Source organism: Bombus affinis, chromosome 12 (assembly GCF_024516045.1).
Source record: "Bombus affinis isolate iyBomAffi1 chromosome 12, iyBomAffi1.2, whole genome shotgun sequence".
NCBI lineage: Eukaryota > Metazoa > Arthropoda > Insecta > Hymenoptera > Apidae > Bombus > Bombus affinis.
Genome location: NC_066355.1, coordinates 245,444 through 264,229, shown reverse-complemented (window position 1 = coordinate 264,229; position 18,786 = coordinate 245,444). Strand labels below are relative to the sequence as shown.

General features: G+C 37.3%; 1 non-coding gene across 1 annotated transcript; it reads left to right on the top strand.

Moving 5' to 3' along the window:
- The first annotated feature begins 17,695 nt into the window (after positions 1 to 17,695).
- Positions 17,696 to 17,814, top strand: LOC126922883 (5S ribosomal RNA). The gene has a single exon (XR_007712985.1). It is a non-coding gene; the product is annotated as a 5S ribosomal RNA (ribosomal RNA).
- The last annotated feature ends 972 nt before the right edge of the window (positions 17,815 to 18,786 follow it).

Sequence of the window (18,786 nt, the reverse complement as noted above, 5' to 3'; positions counted from 1 at the left end):
TCGTGAAAGAGAAGCGTGTTTTGTTTTCGACAAAACCTAGTATTTGAAAACGGAGGCAGGTAAAATTTTAGACATCTGGATTCAAATACGTTCATCTCCACGCACATTCTTATGTCCTTTTAAATAGTCTATTGCATATTAATATTGAATGACAAAACTACTTGTTTCAGCCAACGCTCATACCGCGTTGAGAGCACTCGTTCTCGTCGAACCTCATACCGCACAAAAATTGCGTAAAATACCTAGGAATAAATATAGATGAAAAACTAAACTATAAGCAACACATCGAAATCCAACTCTCCAAAGCCAGCAAAGCTTTTTGGAATACAAAAAGGCTGTTTTACTCCAGAATTCTCGATAGCAAAGTAAAAATCATGTGCTACCAATCGCTAATAAGACCCATTATAACCTACGGCTGCCCAATATGGTACAACATACCAGCGTCAATAATGGAAAAAATTCGCATATTTGAAAGAAAATGCATCAGAGCTTGCCTGAGCATTTACAGATCAGAACACAGCGGATACAGAAAATACATAAAAAACAAAAAAATATACGACTTAGCCAACATCCACCGCATCGACTGTCACATCCTAAAACTAACGAGAAATCACTTCTCGCAAGCCGCGAAGATCAAAGAAAACAGCCTAATCTTCGGCTGCCTATACCCAAACGACGCATACTTCAAAAACACTCTGTTAACAGGCTACATCCCCCCCGAAGCCTTCCTATACCTAGACGAAAGAAACTATCTCCAAGACCAAAACAACATCCCCATAATTTATCATATGCAAAGGAAAATAGGAATGAAATCTATTCAATACGAGGAAAACCTAGATGGCCGCACGGCAGACACTAGGTGGAGATACAGCATGGCCCTCCCCCAAAAGGATACAGAAGACAAACACAGAAAAAACACAAAAAAATATTGGTGGATACGGAACCCATAACAAAAAACAACAAGATAAAGAGCCACAGAACAGCAACGCTCACCGAATAAAAGTGTAAATATGTAAATATGTAAATATGTAAATAGATAAACAAATATTATACTAATCCCACAGAACACCCCTCCCCACCCCCTCCCCACCCCTCCCCGCCAGTCCCAGTCCATCCCCTCCCAGCCCCTCCCTAACAGGCTAGCGAACTGTCCTGTTTTTGCGTCCAGGCTTTCAGGACATAAATTAAGATATCGTACATAAGCACAGCGCAACAGCGGCTTAATTTTATTTTATTTAACAATAAAAATCTTATAAAAAAAAAAGAGAAAAGAATGTAATAATGCATGGCTACGTCGTACCGTCGCGTATCGGTACTTTTGCCTGTACCACCCTACAATTAGAATTCAGCGTTTATTCTGGAAAAAAAATCATGTAAAAAAAAAAAAAAATATGTAAAACCTGGAATTAATAAACAAAGTTAAAAAAAAAAAAAAAAAAAAAAGCACTCGTTCTCGTCCGATCACGAAAGTTAAGCAGCGCTGGGCACGGGTAGTACTTGGATGGGTGACCGCCTGGGAACTCCGTGTGGTGTTGGCTTTTCTTTTTCTTTTTCTTTTTTTTTATTTACTCAATCCACTTTACTTTCTTTAACAATCAACTTTTAATAATCTATAACCTAAGCATCGAGAAAAAAAAATGTTTTGGTATTACACGACTATTACGCCACATATTATACATCATTCTCATTTTTGCACACACTTATGTTTCTTTAACCCTTTGAGTGCTAAATACTCGCGGCCTATGCCGTCCGTACGGACGGCGCGCGTCTAGCGCTGACGATCGCTGTGGACGGAATACTTTTTCGTTAGACTGAACTCTGTTGATTGACTATTCAAAGCGCAAATCGTAATAAGTTATAGTAATTCTTTTGCACGAGATTAAATGATTCAAGAGCGTTATTTTTTAGTTATTTTTAATTATTTATTATAAACATTGAAATTTACAGTTAACTAGAATTTGGGTAATAAACTAGAAAACTAAATTTAGTAAATATAACACAAGTTAATGGTGGAAATGGATATTGTAATAGGTATAATATTATTTTGTCGATTACTTTGCCTTTTGTATTTTTTTTCTCACGAATGCAAATAGCAGATCCTATTAGTTACATTGTTATTTCAGATGATAAACAACTGCAGTGTTCGACGCTTTCCCATAGAAACTGTGTTTGAAAGGAATTTCTTTCCGACTTGCAGCTAGTTTCTTCAGGGTCTAAAACGTCTAAAAAGGTTCCAGTGCGTTTTTAGACCCTGAAGAAGCTAGCTGCTAAGCTGGCGAAATGTCGGAAAGAAATTCCTTTTGGACACGGCTTTTACTCGAAATCCTCGAACAGTGTTAACTTACAACGGTGAGAATTGTAGAAAAGTACCTTTCAACATCAAGGAGAGAACTTTTATTTAAAAAGAAAAGTAATGAGCTCGTTGTAGAAAATAATTCTAATTTTTGGATCCGTATTTCTTTTTAATCTTGTCTGGAAATTTCTAAATCGATTTAATCTTGTCCAAGAATTCGATAATAAATAAATCCAGTGCCGCTAATAATATCCGATTTTTTATATGTCATTCTTGAAAATCTCACCACTATTTGTCATGATGAAATTTGTCTTCATAATTCTGAATTTCAGAAGCTGTTAGGTTCTCTATTCGCAGTCAAATAGTTTGACGATATTGAAAAACAAACATCAGCCAAGTCTTTTCGCAAATCTTTTGCCTTTAAATTTATGTAAATACAAATACATTATCTACTTTCTATAATGAAACGATAATACAACGATTTGTGTTCAAGCTTCAACTTTTAATTTTAATGTTAGCCAACAATTTACAATATTATGAGATTTACCATTTCATATGCAACTGTATTTTATTTTACGGTAAGTACGGCGTTTTAACTCCTATAATTTGAACTTCCACTGTACAAATAGTTTGAATATCTGAAAAATGTATAGCTCTGTCTATCAAACAATTAAGGTTTAAATTAGTCAAAACGAATTTATGAATTACTTTCTTGGTCGACTTAAAATTGTCAAGTTAAAATAACTCTCTGTGCAATAAAGCTTGTTCTACCGATTCTTCCGTTACTTCGTCTAATCGATAATGTTATAGTTATGGCTGGTGAATTAATACGCAATTATAAGTAGGATAATCGTAATTAATTAACTGACCAAACCCTGGAACAATATTTTTGTTTCCGCTCGAGTTTAGTACACAAACAATTTGTTATGTACGATACAAAAAGAAGCTAAATAATTTCGCACCGGATAACAAAATGTTCAATTAAATTCTAGAATTATACGTTTTGGTCAAAACTGAAAGAGGATAAGACAAGATTAGAAATGGCATTAGTATTCGCACTATACTCGTGACCGATGCTCTAAAACGTGACCATCGATTATTCAAAGCACATTGACGTTCAGAATAGACCAGGCTGTACAGCTATAATGACTGGCAGTTGAATGTTATATCATTAATCACATCGTACTACAATGATAGATCGAGGCAAACCACTTGCAGTTCCATGAAAAATCCCATCCTTTATCTTTAGAAACCTAATTCAACAGTAACACACCACTAAGCACATACCTTCTCAATCGCATTATTTATTGGCATTATTTATTACGCGTGAGATTCATTATAATTCCTATTTATTTAACGATAAACTGCCGAAAAACGACGCATTAAGGACTGACTAATTGTAAATGCCCATTTTACTAATACCATATTTGTACCTTTTATTTCACTGATAGATGTGTACTTTGTACATAAATTTTAAACAGCAAACTAATTGTCTGTTGGATGTTTTATAATTCAATAGGAATCGAAACTAGGAAACATAAAAATAAATCCAATTCTATACAAGGGTATCGAGTATATTAGAGATCTTCTAATAAATTGATTTCTACGATAAAAAGAACATTTTTAAGTAGTATATGTAGTATCGTAAAAGAAGCCTGATTAGAGATCGATCAAAACAGTGTCGTCTGTCCTTCAATTGTTAATTTACATAGGAAACAAGCCTATGTGACTAAGATCACATAGTTCTTACGGAGCGTGGGCATGGTGAGATTAAGGAAAAGAAAAAAAGAACGCTAGAGGAGGGGGACGATTTGGGTTCAAAGAGTGGGTCGAGAAGTCGAGGAGTAGAATTATTAGCGTTGTCGAGTTGCGAGAGTGGTTGAAATAAAATAAGATTGTTGTGTTTAGTTCAAGTTAAACAATCATCGTTTTCTGTTTAATTAATATCTGTTTAATTATTTATTGTAAATAAATTATAAATAATATCAGGAAAAATTTATACCTAAATTTCCCGATACTACATATATGGTGCGCAACAGCCTAATTCTCTGCAATTTAAGTACACGACGATATAATTTTCCCGTGGAAACGAACAAATTTCATTATTCAAATTAAAATATTTTGTCATATCGTATTGTAGATATTAATTAGACAGAAAACGATGGTTGTTTAACTTGAACTAAATGCAACAATCTTACTTTACTTCGACCACTCTCGCAACTCGACAACGCTAACAACTCAATCTTTCAACAACGCTAGCAACTCTCGCAACTCGACAACGCTTAACAACTCTACTCCTTCGGCTTCTCAACTAGCTCTGACCTCTCGATCAACGTTCTCACTTCTCGATCAACGCTCAACGCTTCTCGATCAACGCTCAACGCTTCTCGATCAACACTCTTTGCATTCAAATCGTCCCTTTAATCTCTTCTAACGTTCCGCAAGAACTAGGTGACCTTAGTCCCATAGGCTTTTTTCCCTATGTAAATTAACAACCGAAGGACAGACGACACTGTTTTGATCGATCTCTAATCAGGCTTTTTCTTACGATACTATGTCAGTTTAAAAAATTTTCTGCTTTCTTTAAATATTAGTAATCTGTAATTGTTTAATTATAGGACATATTTTCGTTCTTATATCAAAAAGTACCATAAATCTTATCTTAATGTTAATATGGAAACTTATATCACAGACGAAACGCCTATATGTATACAGGCTGTCAAAGAAGAAGCTTGGAACTGGAAAGTCTTATAGTACTTACCGAAGAGAGTAAAAAATGTCTGGTCAAGACAGATCCTACAAGCAATCCTTTCGACGTAAAGTCAACCTCTTTATTTATTAGCATATAATAGCACAAGTCCATTGCCGATTAAAAAAATTCCTGCCACTAGAAAAATTATTCGGAATAAAAGTTGATAGCCAAGACGTTAAATCTCCAACGACGTCTATTATTGAAATTAATATTCTTTGGAATACGCAAATATTCCTCTTTTACAAGAGACTTACTACTTCGAGAGAAATATAAGGGAAGATTACTTCTAACAAAAATAACGCTAATATGCACGAAACTAAATGGTATATACTACCACCCAAAATCACGTAAATAGTTTGGTAAATTTGTGATAGAACACGTATACTTACAACCCTTAAATATGTCGAATCAGCACATATACTACTTTAATTTATTTACTTATTGAAACCTTTAGCAATATGTAGAGTGTCCCAGGCAACTGGAACAAGCTATAGCTCTGAAATGATAGAGGAGAAGAAAATGTATTAGACAAAATTAGATGCATTTTAGAAAGAATCTAAATCTTTTATATATTAATCGATGCCCTTTTTAGTTTTTTATATAAAATCATTAGGGTACTTGACAAGAGGAAAATATGTAAATGCAGGAATATTGCATTGTCCTTCCCGATTTTTCATACGACAGAAGAGTTTTGCTAAATTAAAGTCAAAATATCTTTTAAACTAGTTAATCTACGATCTAAGTGCCTCGATACCGTTTTATACAGAACCGATTGGTTTATAACAAAATGTATAGTTTTATTTCGAGAAATAAAAAAGATTTTAAAATATTCGGAACACCATCATTTCATTTCAGATTAGACACTTACGTTGCATCATACATCATTCGAAAACTTTTAATTTCGCCTAGTAAAATTCTTTTGTACCTTCTATCGTTTCAAGGCTATAGCTTGTCCCTGTATACATAGACAAACACAACGTAGACACAAGAACACCGCTTCACATCTTGCCTTGTCTTTCCTATGTTAAATTTGATCAATTAAAGTTAAAACATTTTTAGCTTTGTTTGAAAGATAGTTTTTCGATATAAATAAATTAATAGAATCTTTTATAGGAAAATAAACGATTAACGTATTAAAAAATATATGGTTCGTATGGGTCGTTGACCTAAAAATCTTCCCCACTGTTTGACCTGCAAAAAGCATCCATCTTCAAACCAAACAACTTTTGTTAAAACATTTTTTTGATAACTTTCTGTTGAGGTTATCTGATGGAGGAACGCGTGGATGAATTTGTAATAGAAATATACTCACTCTAGCAGTGTTACATTACAATAAAATATGATATGGAGCACATTGATACATTTATATGTAGCAAAGGACATTATCAAAAAATTAACCTTGGTGTGTAACTCTAGCTAAAGACATAGAATTGTAATCCAAAAACAACATTCATATTCAAGGACACAATAATATGGGCCTCTCCCTTTCTAATTTTTTGCTTCATTAAATTCTATTTTCTTCGTAACGGCGGTGTCCAGGTCACGGCTATACAAAAGAAAAAGATGTAGAGTTTTCCTAGAACTAATTACTTCAGCACTTTCATCCCTTGTGAAATATTCTACCGTTTCCTTAGCATTGAAAAATCTTTTTTATCCGTTAATATTCATAGTTTGGAAAATTTGTCAACCAGAAGATGTCAACAGGTTACCAATGAGAAAATAATTTAGTAAAGTTCAACAATTACGAATGCCAATTTTGTTATCACACATTAATTTCTAAAAATGAATTTTATCGCCTTATAATACTCTACTATACACGAGTGTAACAATGCCAAAAAAATAAGTGCCTGAATATTTCTGAGCAACAACATAAATTGGGGATAAGACATTCGAAACTTCAAAACCTTGGAACCCTTTGAAATTTAAGAAGTATCAGGTTCTTGGAATCCGAAACTTTGTGCTACTTTTGTACTTCGAAATCCTCAAACCCAGGTAAATTATAATTTGTACAAATAACTTGCAGAAAATATTGTAACGATATGAATTTATTTAAAAAGAAAAATTTACTAATAATTTAGTTCCTGACAAAATAGCTGGATACTTATCGGAAAAGAAAGAAGAAACATAAGCAATCAGACTGTCACCAATTTCGTGTTTCGAGATAATCGAAACTCCCCAAACTTTACGAAGTTTCGGATTCGAGTTTTCAGAATCTAAAATTCAAGTTTCAATTTTATGGTATAAATGCAACGAGTTCCCATGTGTTCCTTTCTTTCTATCGTGACTAGGAAAGAAAAAAGAAAATAATGGACAATTATGAGATTATAAATTTAGTATTAGTTTAGCTTTTATTTGCCAAGTAAGGTTACATTTAGAAACAGACATACATGGAAAGTTAGCAGTGCGTGAAACGATAAGTTGTTCACGTTATTAAAAATAACAGGCTCCAGTCTCTATGTTCGTATATAGCAATGTCATTTTCGATTGCAAAACTTTAATGTCAAACTCCGCAACGTACAGTCACGAACAAAAGTATTGACACACCTTCATTTTAATTATATATATATATATATATATCTACTCACACTTTATACTATTAGTAATTTTCATCTTTTCTCGCGTGAAAATCGATTAATTACTCCTCTAATGGCGAAACGCCGTCCAATTATATTCCCAATAGTGGAATAAGAATATTTTTGTTTAAATAAATTTATTATTATTTTTCGTTCCGCAACAGTCGTTTCTTGAATTCTGCAACTTATTTTATACTATTTAATGTTTTCTTTTGAAAATAGATGGTTGAATAAAGGCAAATGTATATCATTGACAATCACAGACAAATGAAAATCCCTAAGGAATTTCTAGAATAAAGCAAGATTTTTAAGCATGCCAATACTTTTGTTTCGATGAAAACAGCTGTTATTGCACATATTATTTTTACTCTGTTACGTAAACAATTAAAACGCAATATTTATAATCCTTTAAAAATATAAACTCCTTAATTACTATTTATATAAAAATTTACCGAATACTGTATTTTTCATTTGACTTATTTGTAGCTATACAATTAAAACCTAGTTGCGCCAATACTTTTGTTCGTAACTGCGTATATATCTAAAATGCCTCCTATGTAATCCCATTAGTTGTCTCCATAGAAAATCGTTTGCGTGGGCTAAGCCATAGATACGTTTCCACGCTATTAACACGCTATACCTCACGTATCAAAAGAGATACTGTTCTTTATTACACGTTAATTGCCAAGTTGCAGGAAAGTGGTTACAGTATCCAATTAGCACTCGACATCGGACTAGATTCGTTTGATTTTGAGTACGCATCTTGAAAGTAATACAATTGGATCTATCTTCTATAGCTACACTTACTCATGTTAACATTGAGATCTAGGATACTGCACCTCTTGTCTCGTATGAGAGGCCATTTAAATTTAACTATGAATTACTTATAATTTAAGAGCGGAATTAATGTTAAATTTCTTTTTAATAGTAACGTTTAATTGTATAGTGGATTTTTAACGAAAAAGAAGCCGTCCTTTTCTTCATATCGTTAATAATACCTGTGTTACGTCCGATGACTCTGTGCGTAACCCGGAATCCATCCCTCGATCGAGGCGCCTCAATAGTCCAAAGAAACTGTTATAAACCTAAACATTTTGATTTTACCGTTAAGGCCGCTAAGTGGTATAAATAAAAGTGGTATAAATTAAAGTCGGGTTTTTCCCATGTTCAACGGTCATTTCCACTCGCAAGCGATCGGTGGTGGGGCGACCAACACCCATAACGAGCTTTCTTCCGTAATAACACGACAGCCGAAAGTTAGTTTTCAAGTCGCTAAGTCGCTGAACACATCTCTCTGTTCATATTTTCCTTGCGATTTACACCTCTCGCGACACCGTAACTCACTACTTGCAAATCACTCCTACTACGATTAACATCGTGGTCTTGTTAATTTCGACTCAAATACTACTAACCTTATTGTAAACGATATTACACTTCGACATCGTTACTTACCACTTATATTCTCCGCGAGACAAGTTGTTGGAAATACATAATATCTTTGACCTGTTAATCCACTGTTATACTTGTTCAACCACTTCTATTATCCTAAACGAAATAGGGGATCGAGCATTTCGTGGTGTCGATTGTATAATCGTAACGGGAATTTACGACTCCCGTTGACGCGCTTCCTAGCGATCGCGTCTCTCCGCGAACGATCGAACAATTTGCTATAATTAACACTAACGATTATACAGTTTCACGTTAATTTTTATCTTTTTCTTTATAACAAATTACAAGCTATAATAAATTACATATTTTATAAAGTTTTTTTTTCTTTCTTTTTATTTATTTCTTTACATTCTCAATTTGTTCATTTGGACATTTGGAAGAATTTTTTAGAGGTATTATTATCATGTGGGTGACTAACCCCAGCGGGATACCATCCTTACGTTTGATAGGTTATATCCTTTGTGAGCTCTGCTGGGTGTTTCCTTTTTCGCCTTCTTTCTATATTCAAAGTGTTGATCGTTTCCGCTGCTAGCCGGTTTGGGTGTGTTGCTATTCTTGCCTTGTATCTATCCGCGTAGCTGCTGATTGCTTCCTTGACCGTTGGGATTCCCAGGTCCCTCCGTATGTCCTTTTTTCTAACTTTTTATAACGAGTTCTGCCCAAGCAGTCGAGCTAAACGAACGTGTGAAACAGTGCTCCAGTGAAAGTGCGTCAATTGATGAAAATAAAGTGACTAACGACAACGCCTATCGCCAAATGGTGGAAAATGCAACAGCAAATACCACCAATAAAAATAACAACCAAAGGTGAAACATATTTCATAAACAGAGCTACAAATACAACAAATCTAAAAATCACTAAACGAAGATCAGGAGTGCTCAGCTATAAATGAAATAGAAATGGAAACATCACAAAATAATGAGGAGAATAAAATCAACAACGAACTAACCCACCAGGATGAAAGCCGGAAGGTGGTAACTTCCAACAAAAACCGTAAAATAACTCCAGGCACAAGTGCCGCAGGAAACCTAAATACAGAAAAGCAGCGATAGCTGCAAGAATTACTATTAAGAAACTCCTTACCTTAAGAAATTTCCGGCTCACTAACGAAAGAAATAGACGCTGACCCGACAAGTGAAACCACAACTCATTCAACTCACATTGCAAAACCACCACCAATATTTGATGAGGCCCAAATAATAGACCCGCTTATTACTCTACTAAGCAATATAGTCGGGAAGGATAACTACACAATAAAACAAACAAAATTAGAACAAGTAAAAATTCAAACAAACGCCCTAGAAATTTATAGGAAAATAATAAAAGCATTAAAGGGAAAAAATGCTATATATCAAAATAGTTATAAGAGGTTTGCATCCAAAAATCAACACAAAAAAATTAAGTGATGAATTGGCAAAAATTGGCCATCAAACAAGAGCAATAAACAATATAACAAGATACGATACGAAGGAACCGCTACCATTATTCTTAATAGAACTTGAACCCAGAACCAATAACAAAGAAAGTTATGAAATCAAAAAAATTCTAAACACAATAGTAACAGTGGAACCACCAGGCTACAAAAAAGATATACCACAATGCATGCGATGCCAACAATACGGCCACACAAAAAATTATTGTAACAGAAGCCCTGCATGTGTTAAATGTGCAAAAAATGATTTAACAATACACTGTCGATTACCAGGAAAAATAGAAGAAGTTAGATGCTATAACTGTAACTGAAACCACCCAGCAAGCAATAAAGGGTGTGAAATCAGGAAACAATTACAACGTAAACTGTTTCCACCGCTACGAAACAGGACATACAATAACTTACAAGCGCAACAGGACAGCACAAAATCTGAGACAACACCAAATTCACAGCATGCAATGAACACTAACTACAGTAACACCCACACCTTTGGTAGCCGAAGTTACGCGCAAGTAATCAGCCAAACGCCACCCTCTGACAACCAATATCACAACAACATTAGCAACGACACTACAGAAATCAAGGAACTTTTCAAACAATCCATCAAAAACACCGAAATGCTAACTAAAATGATAAGCGAACAAAACGCAGTTCTCAGACAGCAAACGCAACAAATCACAGTCAGTTCGCTGTTGAGTGCCGAAGCGTACAGACGTGTCTCTAGTGCACAGTGAAGTTCGAAAGCAACACGTGTCACCCAACCGTCGAAAGTGAACACAACGTGCTCCTATCTTCCCAAGTGTTTCCTATCCGCCAGAGAGAAGAAAAGCCTACGCACCTAACCCCAACTCGATCCCTGACGCATAGCCTCACGACTAGTTATTCATATTGAAATAGCTAGCTCGATGATGGCCCAACAATCACGACCAGGCTCGCCTGTGCAAACTTACAACTACCCCGCACTACTCCCCCCGTGGCAGAAGTGCAGCAGATCCCCACGCGCCAACGACGCCAATAAGGCGAAAAAACGTAAAATTGAATCACCAAATACAAACTCAAACCAACAGCAAACAACACAATTCAACACCCACAACAGGTTCGCAATACTAGAATCCTCAAACGACGCCATAGAAATCGCAGGCCCGCCACCAAACCAACAAGCACAGAGAAGCCCCCCTCCCCCACCAATATTTGTTAATGATGTCATCGACATCCAGACAATGACCAAGTCCCTAGAGAGAGACATCTCCAAGGAGGACTATAACCTGAAGATAACCAACAATCAAGTAAAAATCCTGCCGACGAATCCAGAAGCTTACAGAAAGCTCACCAAGCCACTCAGGGCCCTGAACGCCAACTTCCACACCTACCAACTCAAAGAAGAAAGACCTTTTCGGGTGGTGCTACGAAACATCCACCACTCCGCAGACATCGACGAACTAAAAATAGAACTATCGAAACTCGGCCACGAAGTCACCAATGTCAGCAACATAAGGCATAGAGTCACAAAAGACCCGCTATCCCTATTTTTCATCGATTTAAAACAGAAACCAAACAACAAGGAAATCTACAATATCAGTCGCCTAATGAACGCCATCGTTAAATTCGAACCACCGCAAACCAAAAAGGAGATAGTCCAATGCAAAAGGTGCCAAAGATATGGGCACACACAGAAATACTGCAACCACACCTTCCGCTGCGTCAAATGTGCAGGTACACACACCACCGACCAGTGCAGGAAATCACCGGAAACCCCAGCGAAGTGCATCCACTGTCAAGGTGATCATCCTGCCAACTACAAAGGCTGCTCAGCCTACAAAACTCTGTACTCAAGCAAATACCCCAAACTTAGAACAAAAGAGGAAAATTACCAAACACCCAGCTCGCCGAAATCCACCGTTATCCCAATCCCCCCAACCAATCAAACACCCAGCCCTATCAAACTCACCACTCCCTCAAACTCCTATGCCCAAGCGGTACAAGGCACTCAAAATACACCAAATAGCCACAGGGATCCTCCCCAAAATAGTGCCCCCACCTCACCTAACACAGACAACGTCTCTAGACTTGAAAAGCTAATAGAGAAACAATCAGAGCAAATAAACAATTTGCTATCGCTATTAACACTCATCATGGATAAATTAATACGCCCAGACACAAAATAAAACCAAGACGCATAGCTCTGTGGAATGCCAATGGTCTAGCGCAACGCAAACTTGAGCTAGAACTCTTCCTAAAACACCAGCTAATCGACATAATGCTCATATCTGAAACCCACTTCACCGACAAAAACTACCTGAACATAAACGGATACAAGTTCTACCATACCCAACACCCCAGCGGAAAGGCCCACGGCGGCACCGGAATCATAATCAAAGCAAACATCAAGCACTACGAACTTCCACCATTCCAGAAAGACTACCACCAAGCAACAAACGTAGCAATAGAAGACTATCATGGTACAATCACCACCTCAGCTGTATACTGTCCTCCCAGACACTCCATCGCCAAAGAAGACTTCGACCACTTCCTGGACACCCTGGGCAACAGATACATAGCCGGAGGAGACTACAACGCTAAACACACCCAATGGGGTAGCAGACTGGTTACAGTAAGAGGCAAAAACCTCCTCAACAGCATAATAACCAACAACCTCAACTACCTTACCACATACGAACCCACACACTGGCCCACCGACACAAACAAAATACCCGATCTCCTTGATTTCTTCATAACTAAAAATATCTCGCCAAGACACGTCCAAATCAATTCCTCGGCTGATCTCTCCTCTGACCATTCCCCCGTGATAATAACAGTCAGTTCAACTATCATCGAGAATACACCTAATGGCTCCATTCATAACCAACACACCAACTGGCAGCTCTTTAGAGAAGTCTTTACCCGCTCAACTTCAGCCTCAACCTCACTAAAAACCAATGACGAAATCGAAGCAGCCACGGAATACCTGAATGCGAGCATAATAAACGCTATCCGCGTCTCCACACCGGCAAAAACGTCCATCAGCAATCACGAATACCCCCAGTACATATTAAAAAAAATAGCAGAAAAACGTAGACTAAGAAGGATATGGCAGACCCATAGAACACCGGAGGACAAACGCAAACTAAACAACGCAACTAGAAAACTATCCAAAACCATAAAGAACTACAATAATGACCGTTTTCACAAATATCTCGCCAGCCTGTCCCCCACAGGCGACTCAAACTACTCACTATGGAAAGCCTCCAGGAAACTCACGCGCCCCCCACAAATAATACCTCCAATCCGCCACCCGCAGGGTGGATGGGCGCGTAGCCCTATAGAAAAAGCCAACCTATTTGCTAAACACTTGACTGAAGTATTCCAACCCCATTCCTCCATAGCTGCAGCGGACGTCACCGAAAACCTGCACACTCCCTTCCAAATGTCCCCTCCTATTCAACCCTTCACTTCTGCAGAGATCATAGAAGCAATCAGTCGCCTAAACCCCAAGAAAGCAGCAGGTCACGACCTAATAGGAAATAAAGCAATCAAGGAACTCCCCATAAAAGGGATCGCACTCATCGCATCAATCTTCAACGCCATCCTCCGCCTTGAACACTTTCCTAAGGCGTGGAAAATCTCACTAATCACCCTCATCCCCAAACCCGGTAAACCAATATATGAAGCCAGCTCCCATCGCCCAATCAGTCTCTTACCTACCCTGTCTAAACTATTCGAGAGGATGCTCACGAATCGTCTCCTTCCACTCCTAAAAGAATTGAAAACTCTCCCAGATCACCAATTCGGCTTCCGAAAACAACACTCAACAGTAGAGCAAATCCACCGCATAACCCACATGATCAGCCAAACCCTTGAAAAAAAAAATACTGCTCAGCCGTATTCCTAGACATCCAACAGGCATTCGATAAAGTATGGCATGAAGGGCTACTCTACAAGCTTAAAAAAATCCTACCCCACCCACACTACTCCATCTTAAAAACCTACCTTACCAACAGACAATTCATAGTTAAATGTCTAGGCGCCACTTCCGCAACATTCCCAATAGAATCCGGCATACCGCAAGGTAGTGTCCTCGGACCCCTACTATTCTCCATCTACACTGCCGACTTACCCATATCAAACGAGGTAACAATAGCAACATTTGCCGACGACACAGCACTATTAGCTACCCACGCAGACCCGGCAATTGCCTCATCCACTCTCCAGCGAAGTCTCGACTCCATGGAAAAGTGGTTCCAAAAATGGGGTTTTAAAATAAACGAAAAAAAATCCTCCCATGTAACCTTCACGCTCCGAAAACAAACCTGCCCCCAGGTCACCATTAACAACACAATAATCCCAAGCAAGGACTCCGTAAGATACCTGGGCATGACCCTGGACAGGAGGCTAACTTGGGAAAAACATATCTCGGAAAAAACAAAGCAACTAAAGGAAAAACTAAGAAAATTCTATTGGCTCACGGGCCGACGCTCCAAACTAAACATACAGAACAAAATAACCCTCTACAAGGCCGTAATAAAACCTGTCTGGACCTACGGAATTCAACTATGGGGAACAGCAAGTAACTCCAACATTGAAATACTCCAACGCTTCCAATCGAAAACGCTAAGATCTCTATTAAATGCACCCTGGTATGTTACCAACGAAACAATCCACCGAGACCTCAAGATACCTACAGTCAAAGATGAAATACACAAGTCCAGAAGCAGATATAACACAAGAGTCAACAACCACCACAACCCACTAGTCACGCAACTACTGGACACGACGGACCAGATCCGCAGACTAAAAAGAAAATATCCACTAGATTAAATCCTTAGTCCTACTAGAATCAACAATATAAAGCTATTATAATCCATGTCATTGTATCACGCCAAACTAAGTTACTGAAAATTCTCAACGAGAATTGATTGTAAATATTCTAATAAATAAAAAAAAAAGAAAGAAACAAATCACAGTCATACTACAACTGCTTACAAACGTACTAAGCGAAAAATAAAAATGGACACGTTGAAAATAGCAGCCTGGAACTCAAACGGCCTACAACAACGGATCCTTGAAATTAAAACATTCATATACAATAACAATATAGACATACTACTTGTCTCAGAAACACACTTCACTACAAAAAAACTACATGAAAATACCATACAACACCATATATAGTACCAAACACCCCTCAGGAAAAGCGCACGGAGGGACCGCAGTGATAGTCAAAAACGATATCAAACACCATTTACACAGCCAAGTTAATAAGGAATATATACACACCACCAAACTGCATCTTACAAACCAATATCACTGCTTCCAGTATTTTTCAAAATACTGGAAAAAATAATATATAACCGCATAAAACCAATAATAGAGATAAAAAAATTAATACCGGAACACCAATTTGGATTCAGAAACAAACACTCCACGTTAGAGCAAATGCACAGGCTTATCAACGAAATAATAATAGCACTAGAAAACAAGCAATACTGTACAGCCCTCTTTATGGACATAGAGAAAGCATTTGACAAAATTAACCATGAAAGTCTACTACAAACAATTAGGAGCAAATACACCAATTAATAAAATCCTACCTAAGCAGCAGAACCTTTGTAATAAAAATCAAGGACACATATTCTGAAGTTAAATACATCAAGGCAGGGGTACCACAAGGAAGCGTCCTAGGGCCAATACTATACAGATTATACACGGCGAACATACCAACAACTACCAATAGCACAGTACTAACATTCGCGGATGACACAGGTATACTAGACAGGCATACGTTTTTCACATACACAATATAGGCCATAAAAAGCACAACAAGTTTCAATTGAACTTCCTTACTATATCTCATATAGTTTCTCCAATATTTACGATGGTACGAAAAGTCAAGATTTCTTTGGAATGTGGGTGATCTTATCCTTAGAACCGTTTTTCATCAGAAAAGAGGGCTGCTTTCGGACGATCAAAAATTATTAACTTTTCCATATGGAATGTTATAGTTTCCGATGCGTAGAATCCGAAAATGCAAGTTTCAAGTTGTAGGATTCACTGTTTGCAGAGGGATACTTGCATAGAACGGTCGATTATAGCGTGTAATTTCTAAGTAAGCCAGTTTGGTTTTGGTTTGGGTTAGTATCTATTTTCCCCAGAAACCTTTTCGGGATATACAGGGTGTTTTATAATAAATGAGCAATATTTAAAAGATGAATTCAGTATCCAAAAACAATAAAAACTACTTATATCAATATATATTTTGTTTTATTTCGTTTACGAGATGTAGCGAATTCTGTGTTCTACCATCTCGTCTTTGACTATTTTTATAAAAGATGCTGAAAATGAATTAGATTTTTTCTTGTGGAATTACTTGAAATCTACTGTATACAAGACACCTACCGATTATCGGAATACTTCGTCAGAAAATTGAATAAGTATTTTAACAAGTTCGGGAAATACGAGAAAATATTAAAAGAGTCATTACATCGATAACAGGATGTCTCCATGTATGTTTCTCGAGAGAAAGTTGTTAACGGAAGATACGAAGAACGTGATAAAAACCAACTTTCCCGTGTTAATCCGTAGTAAACAATAAATGTAAAAGGTAACCTGAAACGAAAGATACTTGTTTGCTCTGAAGGAGCTTAACTGTGAAAATGCCAAGACCCACGGTGGATCCTTAAGACCATGGAGGTACGCGCCAAGGATGTGCAGACATCTGGCTGCCATATTGCCCGCGGTGTGTGGCCTGGTCGCTGATGCCGACTGACTTTACACACTCAACAACAAAGAACTTTCCAATGGTTTCGTCGATACATAGTACACCACCGTTGATAGACAGATACGAGAGACCGACGAAACGTAAGTGCCGACAGGCCTAATGAGTCATCGATACCCCTACAGTCTTTCCGCCAAATACTCTGAAGAAGGCGTACGTGACCACGGTCGTGGACGTTTAACGAAGGCATGCGTATATTGGGGATATTGAGAGGTGACAAAAAGAAACGAAAAGAATTCTCTTAATAGAGATCAGTCGTGAAAGAGAAGCGTGTTTTGTTTTCGACAAAACCTAGTATTTGAAAACGGAGGCAGGTAAACTTTTAGACATCTGGATTCAAATACGTTCATCTCCACGCACATTCTTATGTCCTCTTAAATAGTCTATTGCATATTAATGTTGAATGACAAAACTACTTGTTTCAGCCAACGCTCATACCGCGTTGAGAGCACTCGTTCTCGTCCGATCACGAAAGTTAAGCAGCGCTGGGCACGGATAGTACTTGGATGGGTGACCGCCTGGGAACTCCGTGTGGTGTTGGCTTTTCCTTTTCTTTTTTTTTTTTTTCTTTTTTTTATTTACTCAATCTACTTTACTTTCTTTAACAATCAACTTTTAATAATCTATAACCTAAGCATCGAGAAAAAAAATGTTTTGGTATTACACGACTATTACGCCACATATTATACATCATTCTCATTTTTGCACACACTTATGTTTCTTTAACCCTTTGAGTGCTAAATACTCGCGGCCTATGCCGTCCGTACGGACGGCGCGCGTCTAGCGCTGACGATCGCTGTGGACGGAATACTTTTTCGTTAGACTGAACTCTGTTGATTGACTATTCGAAGCGCAAATCGTAATAAGTTATAGTAATTCTTTTGCACGAGATTAAATGATTCAAGAGCGTTATTTTTTAGTTATTTTTAATTATTTATTATAAACATTGAAATTTACAGTTAACTAGAATTTGGGTAATAAACTAGAAAACTAAATTTAGTAAATATAACACAAGTTAATAATTTAGTTGTGTGTGAAAAATTCAGTGCTTGAGGAAACTAAAAAAACTAAAAAAAAGATGTAGAGTGTTTCAACCGTTCGCGGAGAGACGCGATCGCGAGATAACGCGTCAACGAGAGACGTAAATTCTCGTTACGATTAAACAATCGACGCCACGAACTGATTGATTCCCTATTTCTATTACGAGAATAGAGGTGGTTAGGTTTGAGTGTATACGAACAACTACACTGGGTTGGTTGACAAAAGTTTAATAAAAATAACGAAACAACAAGTTCAGTCAAAGATCAACAATTAAAAACGAAAAAGATAACAGTCAAGGTTTGTTTAGCGGTTTGCTTATAACGAGATCTGTCGCACTTCGCAGCTTGAGATAGACGTTATGTGTTAGATTCGATTCAATGTGTAACGTTCGACGTGTCACAAGGAACTGATCGACTTTAGATGATTTCTTCGTCTCATTTTTAAGACGACCCCCACTATACTTAGGTCACGCCA